This window comes from Arachis ipaensis, chromosome B05 (assembly GCF_000816755.2).
Source record: "Arachis ipaensis cultivar K30076 chromosome B05, Araip1.1, whole genome shotgun sequence".
Taxonomy (NCBI): domain Eukaryota; kingdom Viridiplantae; phylum Streptophyta; class Magnoliopsida; order Fabales; family Fabaceae; genus Arachis; species Arachis ipaensis.
In genome coordinates this window covers 120590659-120604089 of record NC_029789.2, presented here as the reverse complement: position 1 = coordinate 120604089, position 13431 = coordinate 120590659, and the positions used below count along the sequence as shown (strand labels likewise).

The following is a 13431-nucleotide window of genomic DNA, read 5'->3' as shown; positions in this document are numbered from 1 at the left end:
AAGTTTACCCAATTCCTTTAGCCTAGGCCAAGAGTAAAGAGAACTACTCCATAATCAAAGGAAACAATTAATCAAACACATGGTAAGCATTAATAAAAGGCATATTCAAATTACAATTAAATTGAAACTAACAAATACCCACTAACAATTATCAACATACAATCATTCAAACAACACAATTAATCATAAAAATCATCAATGTAACATTAGCAAGTCAAGATTCACAACATTCATGAAATGGGTATAAAATGACAATTGACTAGAAATCATAAACTAACACAAGATCTAAACAAAATTATACTAAGGAATTCAAATTAAGCAATCACAATTAGTAATTAACAAGATCCAATTCAAAATTCAACAAGGGAAGATCAAATCAAAGCTAGATCTAAAGAGGAACAAGGATTTCTCTCTCTAGAAGAACAAGAACAAAAAAACTAGCTAAAAATTGTGTCTAAGTATGAAATGAATGATCCCCATTTCCCCTAGCATCCTTGGGTCTTTTTCAGGCAGAACCAGCTTGAATTTGGGCCTGATGAGCCTCAGAAATCGCCAGACACGATTTCCTTTAATGAGGTCACGTGCAGCTTATCACGCGTACGCACCATGCGTGCATGCACGCCGATTGCTTTTGTGATCCACGCGTGCGCGCCATGTACGCGTGCGCGCCGGTGTGGATTTTCCTAATCTGCGCGGATGCGTCCATCCTTGCGTGCCGCTTCCAACTGTCCACATCCACGCGTGCGCGCGAGGTGCGTGTGCGCGCGAGGTGCGCGTGCGCACCCATGCTAGAATTCCCAAAATCCAAATATTCATGTTTCTTCCTCTTGTGCATGCTTTCTTTCTCTCTTCTAAGCCATCCTTGCCCTATAATTTCTGAAATCACTCAACAAACATGTCACGGCATCGAATGATAATAGAAGAGGATCAAAATAGAGCAATTTTAAGGCAAAAGAAGCATATTTTTCATCATGAAGCAATATTAGGAAGAGAACAACAAACCATGCAGTTCTTGTGAATAAGTGTAAGAAATATTGATAAAACCCCCCAAATTCTACACAATATAAACCACAAAATTGGGGTTTATCACATGTCAATCAGAAAAATGTAGCAATCTCATCTGATCAAAAGTTATTTCTTTAAAGTTAATTCAAAATCAGCAATCCTGTCAATGCCTCTGTTTTCCCAGTTTTTGTAAAAATCATCACCAACATTATCGCTAGAAACCCTCTATATTCGCATCCTCACCTACCTCCGATGAAGGTTCATCACCTAGACAAACATCTGGGTCATCGGAAACGAGTTCTTCTTCGTCGCCGACATACAAATCTTTGTCAGCCATAGCCGCTGCACCATGAAAATAGGAGACGACATCTTCCTTTTCCATTCTAGCATACACCCTTCAAAGAAAATATTGCATTTAAAAAAAAGATATGCTGTAAATATAAGACCTAGATGATGAATTATGGATCAAAACTATGTTAGAATCTTCACAGAATTCCTTAACCCAAAGATTATCCATGTTAAATCATTAAGAAAGAAAATACTTGAATGTAGAAGCGTACCTAAATTCATAAACATGAATCATGATTGGAAGAGTTTGGATCTTGTGGTTCTTTCGATCTTCCTCAACCAAAGCCTTCTGTATTCCTAGGCGGCTGAATTGTAACTTCTCTGATAAGAAAAAAGTTGTTGAGGCGGCTTTGGTATATTGGGGATCAAAACCCTGAATGCACTATTTATATTTGAGCATGGCACCCATTAAACCCTAAAACCCATATAAAAGAGTATCTAAAGTCCAAAAGATAATATATCTAAAATCCAAAAGATAATTATCTAAAGAGCAAAAATATAATATCTTGTTTTATTCTCATTTAATTTCAAATCAAAAATAATTATAACTTATTCAATTTAGCATTTATAACAATAAATGAGATCACTATTATATAAGTCATTTAATTTGAAATAGCATAATTTGTGCTTATAATTAATATATGTCTTGTCCACAAACAAATTAGAAAATTAAAATAATTTCCTAACAAACTGAAACTGAAGCTGATTGTGTAACAACAATAAAATCTACATGATTATAGTAACGACAATTCTTTGTTTCGTTCCTAAATAATTTTGCGAAAATGAATTTAACTGAAAATTGTTTGTTGCATGTAAAACCTGCAAAAAAAAAAGAGGAAAATACCTCGAAGGCTATGAACTCAGCTGATGAGAAGAGGGAGCGGCTGCATCCTTGAAAAGGGAAGACGATGACGTGACTGACCAAACAACGATGGCGTCACTGACAAAAGGAGGGGGCGTCGCGGCAGAAAAGGGGACGATGGACTCTCTTGAGTGTGCCACGATAAGATACACTGGTACAGAAAAGGAGTTGCTCATCTCAAACATCTTTTTAGTTCCAAATCTTTAGTAAGCAAATGCTTTCTTTTTTTTAACCCTCACATACTTTTACATACAATATTCATTGGCCCATCTTGAACCATTTGAAAAATCGACCCATTTGCCAAAAAGAATAGCATACGTCTTTTTTTATAATTTCAACTTTTTAACATAATTCTACAATAAATAAAATTTTTAGGAGCTTAAAATTGCATTGTCAAAAGACCTATCACATTATTGTTAACTGTGTCAGAAAATATGGGCTAACAATAAGTCTAGTTTCGGAGGGAGAGGCTAATGCTAAAAGTCATCGATTTACATAAGGTAGTAGGTAACATGGGTTTGGGCTAGGTCTAGTGACCTAATAATCAACGTTTTTTTTTTAATAATATGATTAGATTTTTCATTTTTGTTAACATTTTTTATATAANATTATACCACAGTTGAACTAGTTGAACTTTTAAATTAATAAACCAATTACTAGTAATTCCATGATCGATTCTGTTCTCTGAAGCTTGGCAGTGACGCACTGTATTTTTGTTCATACATAGGAATCAAAATCATGCATACTATCTTTTTTTTTTTTGGGTAATGTCATGCATACTATTTACTATTAAGTATTGACATCGAACTACGTCACTGCAGAGAGTTGGATGCATGTAATTGGACCAGATCACCTGCTCATCAAATCATAAAATAAATTAAAGTACTTCAATATTCCAGTTTCGTACCATGGCGGCAACCCAAGCAAGATGCATCGAATCTGAAGAATGTTTACGTGTAGATTAGATACATATTATACAAATACAAATAATATATGACAACGACCGTCCTTCTTATTTGAATAATTGTCATGGCTTCGGATTTCCAGCTTCAATTATTCCAAGCATGAATGAAAATGAAATGCATGCATCTTTAGGTTATGTTGCATAAATACCGATATAGTATCCATAGCAAATACGTATAACGTATTATTGAGTACGAAACTTTTTCAAAAAATAAGGTGGTATATATAGGACAATTCACTCTAATAAATCTAATGCAAACTAAAATTATGTGTATCTTCCAATGCAATCTATAAAAGATTACGACAAAGTCTCAATTTATACTTTTTATAGTGTTTGTTACGATACGATGATAAATTCATACGTACCGATACGTTTAAAATATAGACAACTAATAATAAGATATGTAGAATTTATTTTCCACGTTAGCATTTAATTTTTTCTTTTTTAAATATATAGTATATCACCACTACTTTTACTAAAACACCCATTTAATTAAATAAAAATAAAAAATATTTATTTATTTAATTTTATAAAAAAATTTAAACATTCTTCCTTTATTCGATTAGACAAAAATACCCTTTTAAATTAATCAAATTTTAGAATTCAATTAATCCTAATTTTATAGTTTCAAATAATTGAAACAACAAAACAAAAACACATTAAAAAAACAAAAAATCAAAATTGTTCTTCATCTGTGTTAAACATATTAAAAAAATAAAAAACCAAAATTGTTCTTCATCTGGGTTCAGAAACCTTCTCGTTCACGCTTCTGAGGGTTTCAGTCTTCTTCATCTTCTTCTCTCCTCTTCCTATCCTCTCTCTCTATCTCTCTCTGCTCTTCGATCTCTCTCATCTGTCTCTGCGTCGCACGCAAGACGCCATTGTTTTGCTGGGATGCCCTAGCCAATTACCCAACCCAGCAACCTTAGCTCCACACAACGGCTAAACGCGAACCCNTCCCATCACCCTCGAGCTCCTCCTTCCTCTCTCCGTCATCGATCTCACTCCCTCACCTCCGTCCATCTCCCGCCGCCGTCGACGAAAGGAGCTTCGAAGCCACCGTCGTTATCGTACAGCTCTGTTCCACCATCGTGCAGCTACTGTTTCAGCTTTGAAAGCACCGTCGTGCAGCTCGGTTCCATTGTCACCGAGCTCGCCTCCTTTTTTTGTCGCGCAGCTCTGTTCCATTGTCACCGGCGCTATCTCTGTTCCACCTGTCATCCCTTCGGTTGTGCCCTTGTCCCCCTCTTGCTTAGGATTTGCTCTGCTCTGTTCTAGGGCTTCTAGCTTCTAGGTATTTTTTATAACAATTATTTAATAATTGTTGTTAGTTAATTTGTGAACTTGTTATGGGTTGAATAAGTGTTAATTAATCTGTGAATCTTACTGTTTTTACTGTGAATTACTCCATTGTTAATAATTCTGATAATTCATCGAAGAAGGCTGTGTTTGATGAGGAAGATAAATGCAAGGAAAGGAATCCGGGAAATAGTTTGAAGAGAAAAGAGAGTGGTGGTGGAGGAAAGTCAACCTTGGAAGAATTGATAAGGGAAGAGGAGAAGAAAAAGGAGAAAATCAACAGGAAGGACTATTGGTTGCGTGAGGGAATCATTGTTAAGGTTATGAGCAAGTTCTTGGCAGAGAAGGGGTACTACAAGCAAAAGGGTGTGGTGAGAAGAATATGCTTAAATACAGTTGCTCTTGCCTTCGAAAACAACACAACTCATTGACAATCTTAAGTGTCAAACACTTAAAAGCACATTCTTCTTTTAAACTTGGGAAGTTTCCCTTGCAGATATTATTACATACATACTAGAAAAAAATGGGTTTCCATTTACCTGTTATTCGAAGGACATCATCATTCTCAGCTAGCCAAGCAGCTTCAAAATCCGCGGAAGTCCCAAAGGAGCATCTAGCAGTGTATGTCAAAGAGAAACAGAAGCGGTTTGTGATCCCCGTTTCATACTTGAACCAACCTTCAATCCAAGATTTGTTGAGCCAAGCTGAGGAAGAGTTTGGATATGATCATCCTATGGGAGGTCTAACAATTCCATGCAGTAAAGATGTCTTCCAACAAATCACTTCTCACTTGAATTGACGATGAATCGCATGCTGTAAGAGACTGACATAGATTAGTACACACATTTTGTACAATAGGTTACTTGTAAAGATTACACATTTTTTAAAGTAAATGAAAGAAGAATGACCATTACTATGACAAGTTCAAAGTGTTTCCTCTGTTGATTGGTTTAATGACAAAGAAAGAATTCAACTACTCTAGTATTTCATTTTTTTTTAAAATACTTACCTCTTCAAACGGAACCATATGCAGTATCTAGTAGTAACAATTCTGCCTGGTGTAAGATAAACTATACTTCATTGTTCATTTGTTCTCATAGGTTGCACTAATTCTCAAGTCTAAAAAATTATAAGATTTTAATATAGAAAAAAGGGATAGAATTATAGAAAATTTTAATTCATGGCACCAATGATACACAAGAAGCTGATTCTACCACCTGCCAATACAAGTTTACACTAACAAAGGGTAAATTTCAACTGATAACATCTCCTTTATAGCTAAAGAAATTTCTAACATGGGATGTATGGCTTATTTATTTATATATATCTGTTCTCTTCTTTCTTTATTGATGTTTTAGCAATGCCTTAACATTTTCAAAAAGAAAATACCAGTCTTACATTTAACTGATTTAAGTTCTATTTTCATCCAAGGTCAACTGCAATTTTACTCAATATATGGTTAACTTTTGGTTAAATTTTCTGAATCATCTCTTATTTATGCAGCAAATCAAAATTGGATTCAAGTTTGGATAATTAAATGTTCCCTTCACCTTTTTTTTTCCTGCATTCTAAAATTATGAGCAATCTATGTGTTCAAAAATGAATGCAAATAGAGATGTTAAAGGTTAAGATATGAATTTGTAGTTCTATAACACAGCCCTCTGCAAAACTAGAATCACTGTGAAAATTAAAGTTCGTGACACTCAATCATGGAATGTCTCCAGCTTGTGTTACTATTTATAATGACATGGAATGTCTCTTCCTTTCACTTCTAATGTAAGAAAACTGTGAGTTCATAACAGATTTACAATTGTAGTTTCAACCGCCATTCAAAATTCTAATTTAAATGAAATGAATCATCAACTTCAATGAATTTCTTCAAAACAATGTTGAACTTAATTTTGAATTGCTGCATAAAGATATAAAAGATGATTCATATTCAATAAAGCCAATAAAAAATAAATTAGTCAACAAATGAGATGCAATAACTTTCTTTCATTCATGTGCTACTTTTACACTTTCAAAGGAATGATACAAGGAAGAGACCAAAATGGACAATCTTCAAAATAAAAAGAAAGAGCCTTCTGTATAAAATTTGTCTCAACTAATCTATGTCAGTCTCTATGAGCACAATTTACTGCCCACTCAATTAACAAGTGAGGTTCAGGAATGCATCCTCGCTGCAAGGGATTGTGAGACCAATATGCTTAATATTTAATGTTTGATTACTAAAAGTGCTTCTTTCACATCAGAAAAAGAAGAAAAAGAAACCACACCTCATCATATTACAGCTAAGCATGTAAAGACGAGATAACAGCAATTTCAGAGACTTGTTTAATGTTTGATTACTAAAAGTGCTTCTTAAATAATCTAAAATTGCAGGAAGAGTAAGTAATATAAATATATAATAGTTTATATAAATAGCTGAATAACGTGAATATATATATATATATACCGTACAAGGAGTTACAGAAGCGTTAAGACTTGAGAGTTGAGATTATGTTACTCTTACTCTTAAGGTATGTTGTACAAGAAAAGTGATTTCTTGCACACTTGCTTTTCTGATGTACAAAAACTCAAAGTATTTCTTTATTTTCCTATAACTTTAAGCAATCAATTTCTGGGAAGCAGCCAGTTCAACTGTTAAGATGAAAGATGATTTGCCAGATTTCCTCAGATACCGCACGTCTCCATTCATCAGCTTCAGCAACTTTCTGCTAATGAGCAGACTAATACCCTCCTCGGATTCTTGTCCCTCTCGTCTGAACATTTGGTTCAGTAATGTTTCCGGAACACCAACACCATCATGTGTTATGCTGCAAAGATATAGAATGGCAAAGACTACCAAGAAATGGCTACAGTCATGTCATCCTCTGCCAACTACCAATTTAGAACTGAGAAGATCACAATATGGAACAGGTTTTTTGACCCTTTCTCTTCTTTTTCTTCTACTTTGGAGGCTAGAGAACTACTTTGATGGCTTGGCTGCATCAAAAACAGCCTTCACATTCTGTATTCAAAGGCAGATATGGTTAGGGACGTGATATTATCTAACCTTTGAAACTTTTATAGATGTAGAGAACATATATGTACCTGCTGTATTTTTGAACTACATTCGATGTAAACTGGAGCACCGATAAGTTTTTTCAGTTTCTCACCCTTCAACAAAGAAAGAAAACCAGATCACTAATGTATAAAGTAAGCAGATGGTCTCTCTTATGATCACCAACTGAAGGCTAAAAGGAAATGAAATAAGACACAAAGCGATAGCAATGGATATTGGTAATGGAAGCAATGAAAGCTAAGAAGTACCTGCACTGTGGTGATAGGCGCTGCACCAAGATGATCTTGAAAAAACTGCTTATCATCTCGAAGATCTACACAAGTCGCATATTGGTTGTCAAGAAATGCCCAAGCAAGTTAATAATGACATCTTTACAATGAAAGCATTAAATACGTATAATTAAGTTAGCACTATATATGAGAGAAGACAAATTCCAAAAGAAACTATATGAAAAATTGAGACTAGAGACAAAATTTTCAGAATAGAAATTCTACTTTTGTTATTGACTATCAGAAATGGAAATTCTAACGAGTCAATAAGAAAAGAACTTATGGAAACACCAGATCCACCATGGCAAATTACTCATGTTAGGTAGTAGCAATCTTCTGTCACTTTAAACTTCCTAATACTCTTCATAAATCAAGGTTTTTTCAAGATTTATCAACAGCCATTTAGTTTTTAAAACAATCATTACATTAGCCTTTTAGTTAAACAAGGAGGTAAAGGGAAAAATTAAGAAAGCATTCCATGAAATGGTTTGGTATATCTGAATCAATTCTTGATTAAAGTCATGAATTAGGTAATCTTCGAGGATGAACTTCCTTCTCTAAACCACTACTGAATAACAAGCAATCAAAGGAAAAAAAATAACAGCAATGACATTGGAATCCAAAATCTATTCCCCAACTTTCTAATAATGAAAGAAACATAGTATGAGTAAAAGACAGCAATTAGTATGATAATAAGATAAAACTTCACAGGATCACGGAACTACTATCATGCTGAAGGTTATCAGGTAGATAACATGGACATCAAACATCAAGAAGGTAAAGAAAGAATAAGAATCTAACCAAGTTTTGTTTCAACAAGAATAATTGGAACACCAGGAGCATAATGCCTCAACTCAGGAATCCACTGGAAAAGGAGGAAAAGAAAAAATTAGTCCAGAGTAGAGAGAAAAAAGAACAATAATAATAATAAGTATATACCAATCTTACTTTCTTGGCAACATTTCCATAGCTAGCCCTGCTTATGAGAGAGAATGCTAGCAGGAATACATCAACTCCTCGACAGCTTAAAGGTCTTAATCTACTGTAATCTTCTTGGCCTGTTCCAAAGTAATTGAAAAAAAAAAGGATAAAATGGTGAATAGAAAAAAGACATACCCTGCAGTGCCATGTCCAGCATCTTCTTGACTCTCTCTGCTGAAAAATCCTCAACCAGCATAAGTAAATCCTTTCCAATAGCTTCCTTAACTGAAAGGCCTGTCAACTTCATTTCCACCAACACCAGTATCCGAAGGGACTATAATTTCAACTTCTTCAACATCTATTTTGATCTCATCCTTTCCCTTCAAACTAGTCCCCCAGTTCATATGTAAAAACGCAATCTCTCACATTTTCATCAGCATATATCTTATTTTCAGGCAATACATCTGGCATCACTTCAGCTTTGTGGGGATCTGATACCGTTGACGAGCCAACATTCATTGCATCCTTAACTGCCATTTTAGACTCCCCTTCACATGTTTCACCCACAACAGCATCAGAAGGGGTTATAATTTCATCTTCATCTTGATTAGACCTAATCTTGTCCTTCCCTTTCGAATTAGTATCTAATGCAGCGGATGTCAGACTGAAATCTGTTACATTTTCACCAGCTTGGATATCATTTTCAGGCAATACATCTGGCATGGCTTCAGCTTTTTCAGGACGTGATTCGGATGACAAACCAAAGGTAGTAAAATCACTAACTGTGAGGTTAACCTCATCCTTTTCTTCCGAAATAGTATCCAATATAGCAGATCTCATATAAAAGAACTAAATTTCAATCACCAAAAGAGTATAAATTCATACATAGTCAAATGGAGACATTAAATAATTCGGCAAATAAATGCCAACACAAACGTAAACAAAATATAATGTCGTCGTCACTAGACGGTTCATATGCCCACAAGAAAATAATAAAAAATAAAAAAATAATAAATATCCTATGTTGTAAATCTAATCTTGTGAAAATTCATAATCATCACGATGGTGATTATCATACAGCTTATTAAGATTTTTAATGGCATTTTTTGACCCTATAGCTGATCATATTATGATTCTTTAACACGAGTGAGACTGCAATCTTCATGGGAACCTCATCATCCACCTAATAAAATTTAAAAAATTACACATTAGGCTTAACTACCTAAATATAAAAGAAAGAACGAAGGAAAAGATTAGTGCATAACATTACCTTTATGTTAAAATGATCATCTTCAAAACAAGCTATCATCCAATTAGCAATCCACACACCCGCGTCACTCCTACATATCGAGGAAGCTATATTAGAGTATTATATAATTGCATAAATTTCATATCAATAACTACTAATTATACGATCTTACGATCCAGCTTCGAGGGTCGGAAGGCCTTCTAGCTCTTCAAATTCAAATTGTGAAGAAATCAGATTTGGAGTGGTCTCAAAGTCATAGAATGAACGATCTTCCAATACCTCGTCCAAATAAATGGCCTGTTTATGACTATGTTAGATTTTTCTTTTTTAGTCATATATGTAGATAATTAACAAAAAAAAAGAAAATATAGTTACTAATTTCAAGGCTGTCCTCTTTCGCTTGAACTGTTTCCCAATGGGTAATGGGTCTAGCAAAATAATTTGTCTTTTAACACGATCAATCACTACGAGGTACCAGTGTTCATGACCTTCATCAGTAGTTTCAGATACAAGGATAAAGACCTAATCAAGAGAAAGTCATTTTAGTTATTAAAATTATTTTATGCCAATATTTGCTAATATGAATTTAAAATGAGATAAACTTACTCTTTTTAAGCAGTCAACTTTGCCCAAATAAACATATGTGATACAAAGCGATAGACGGTTGGGATCCAATTTTGTCTTCTCTGACAGCTACATTATTTCAGCCACTAGTTTATATGCGCAATACAAATAACAACTACCAATATTATTTTAGTATACACTCCTATTTACTGACCGCAAAAGTTGTGGGTAAAAACCAATAACCACTTTCTCTGGTCAACTCTATCCTCATCATATCTGCTACTAAGTCTAGCACAAGAGAAATGATTGACTTTTCTGGCATCAAGCTCCTGAATACATCTTTGTGAGCTGTAAACTCTGAAAATACTATATCCTCCTCGTAGCTGCCAAAGATAATTTAACATAAATAAAAATAGTTAAACAAATCAACAATACCGTTAACAAATAAAACTAATTGAGTTTACTTACTTATCCATCAAATGATTACCATAAAAGTATGTTGCAATTGCAAGTTCAGTTTCGTCCAAACCCATTGAAACTGTTGGTCTAAAACAGACTTGCACCCACTAAATATATTAAAAAAACTGTTATTAGTGAAATAATAATAATAATAATAATAATAATAATAATAANTTATTTAGTACTCACACTAGGTAGCTCTAATCCAGGAATATTGATTAGAGCAAGTGAATTTGTTCTCCTTTTTTTAGCAATGAACAGATCTATCTTGGCCTTCTCAATACAGCATAGCAACAATGGATTATTCGACGCACTACTTTGTTGGTTAAGAGTCTTAGAATTGGAACCAAAGACCTTAAACACCATTGGACTATTTGGGTCAATTGCTCAACAGAATTAACTAATGAGTCTAAAGTCACTCTGTTCTTCAATGATGGATTGGGTTCACTGTAACATTAGAACATTGCTTGCAGGGTCAAAATCTCATTTTATTCACTATGAAAAAACCAAAGTCCATTTAGCTTTTACATAAAAGAATACAAAAATATAATTAACATGAAGAATATGTACAACTAACTGAGAACAAAATTTCGAGATTCAGATCAATAGCACAAAAATTCATATCAATATGTACAACTATATCTATTAGCACATATAGGAAGGTAACAAACACAACAGAGATCACATAAAAGATGCTTTGAAAATTTAGCAGCCAAATTATTCCCAAATTGACAAAGGACCATACAATCAAATTAGTTCCAAAATCCAAACACAGTCTACCATCAACCTTAATCACAAGATCACCATCATAGTAGCCATAAACGCATAACATTAAATACCAGTAAAGATAAACAAATAATAGATATTAGAAATAGAGAATATTCAGCAAATCATGCATTGCAAAAACCAGGTTAAGACTACACCCTACAATCGACATAGTCAACTTATGGTCAAAAAACAAAAATTGCAGAGTCAAAATTCTTCAACTTGACCCCAAAAAATTTAAAAAAAAAAAAAAAACTACAGTTACTCTCAAATTATGCCCCCACCACTACTAAGCCCCAAACTATAGTAACACAGTTCGTCATCATCAGAATAAGCTTATGCATCAAAGCTAACCGATCAAACACAAAAACAACTTCAAAAAGGGGAAGAAAAAAAGGAGAAAAATTTGAGTCAACTATATACTTAAAAATCATAAAAACAGAGAAATTTTTTCTTTTTACTATTCCTTAAAAAAAGAAAAAAGGTGAAGGTACATGAGAACTAAGGAAAAATTTAAAAAAATTAATAAAAGAAGAAAGAAAGTACCTTTTGTTGAAAAAGAAGAATAAAGAGAGAATATTGTTGTTGTGCTAGAAGGTTTTCTTGGATTAGGAATGTTATTAAGAGTGGTGCTTGTTGTTTGAATGAAGAAGAAAGAGTTCGTGTTGATCACGAAAGATTGAAGGGAAGAGAAGTGAAGTGAAGTGAAGAGAAAGAGTTTTCGTAGAAGTAGAGAAATTTCATCCTTATACTCTTCTACTTCCTCCTCTATCGCCGGAAAAGTAGAGAGCAAAGGAAATCAACAGTGAGAGAAAATTTTTTTGGAAAATCAGTGAGAAAAAGGAACGAAAAAGAAAAGAAAAAGAGAAGAAAGAAAATTTAGCAGTGAGCAGTGAGCATTGGAAGCATCTTTTTTTTTTTCTAAAAGAATCAACATAATTTCTATTTTATTCTTTTAATCAAAGATGTGAATAAATATACTCATTATTAACAAATTATACAAGACCATTCAGAATAAATTTATAATACAAGAAAGCAAAAAAAAATAGTACGTACTTGTTCAAAATTTCAGTTGATTCTTGACAGATCTTCATGTTAGGAATAGAACTTGCCTCAACAGAAGTAGCTCGATTATTTCTTCGCGTTTTTACCATTGTAATTAGCTTGTAGTGTTATGTGTTTGAGAATAAAAATACATAACAATAATAAAAGAGAGTTGTTATTATATATCAATTTACGCTAAATCTATATTAAATGCAAATTCATTCTAATTATTGACAATCTAATTAGTTTATAATCAACAGAAATCACATCAATTATATTATTTATAAGTAAATTATATATTCCGTCAAAATTAATATTATATCTAAATCAATATTACAAATTTAAATGCTAGTATTACGTAGAGTTATAAGTTAAAATAAGTTAAAATAATAATATCTATTTTAAATCATGTTTTAATAAACAAAATAAATTTTCAGTAACTTAAAAATATTACATATTTATTGTCACGTTGAATAATAAATTTAAATAATAATATATATTATGAATAATTTTGACATAAAAATAATAAATTTACAATAATATATAATTTTGAAAATATTATATATTTATTATTAAATATTACGTATTTATTATCACATAGAATAAAGGGCATTTTAA

The 13431-nt window shown here is 33.1% G+C and overlaps 1 long non-coding RNA gene across 3 annotated transcripts; it reads right to left on the bottom strand.

Annotated features, from left to right (window-relative positions):
* Positions 992–2504, bottom strand: LOC110262981. Of its 3 annotated transcripts, none has more exons than XR_002347993.1 (3): positions 2198–2504; positions 1566–1768; positions 992–1400 (listed from the first exon to the last, which is right to left on the bottom strand). It is a non-coding gene; the product is annotated as an uncharacterized LOC110262981 (long non-coding RNA). The 3 variants fall into 3 exon arrangements; XR_002347992.1 differs by having other exon boundaries at positions 1566–1726; positions 2198–2499; XR_002347991.1 differs by having other exon boundaries at positions 1566–1674; positions 2198–2483.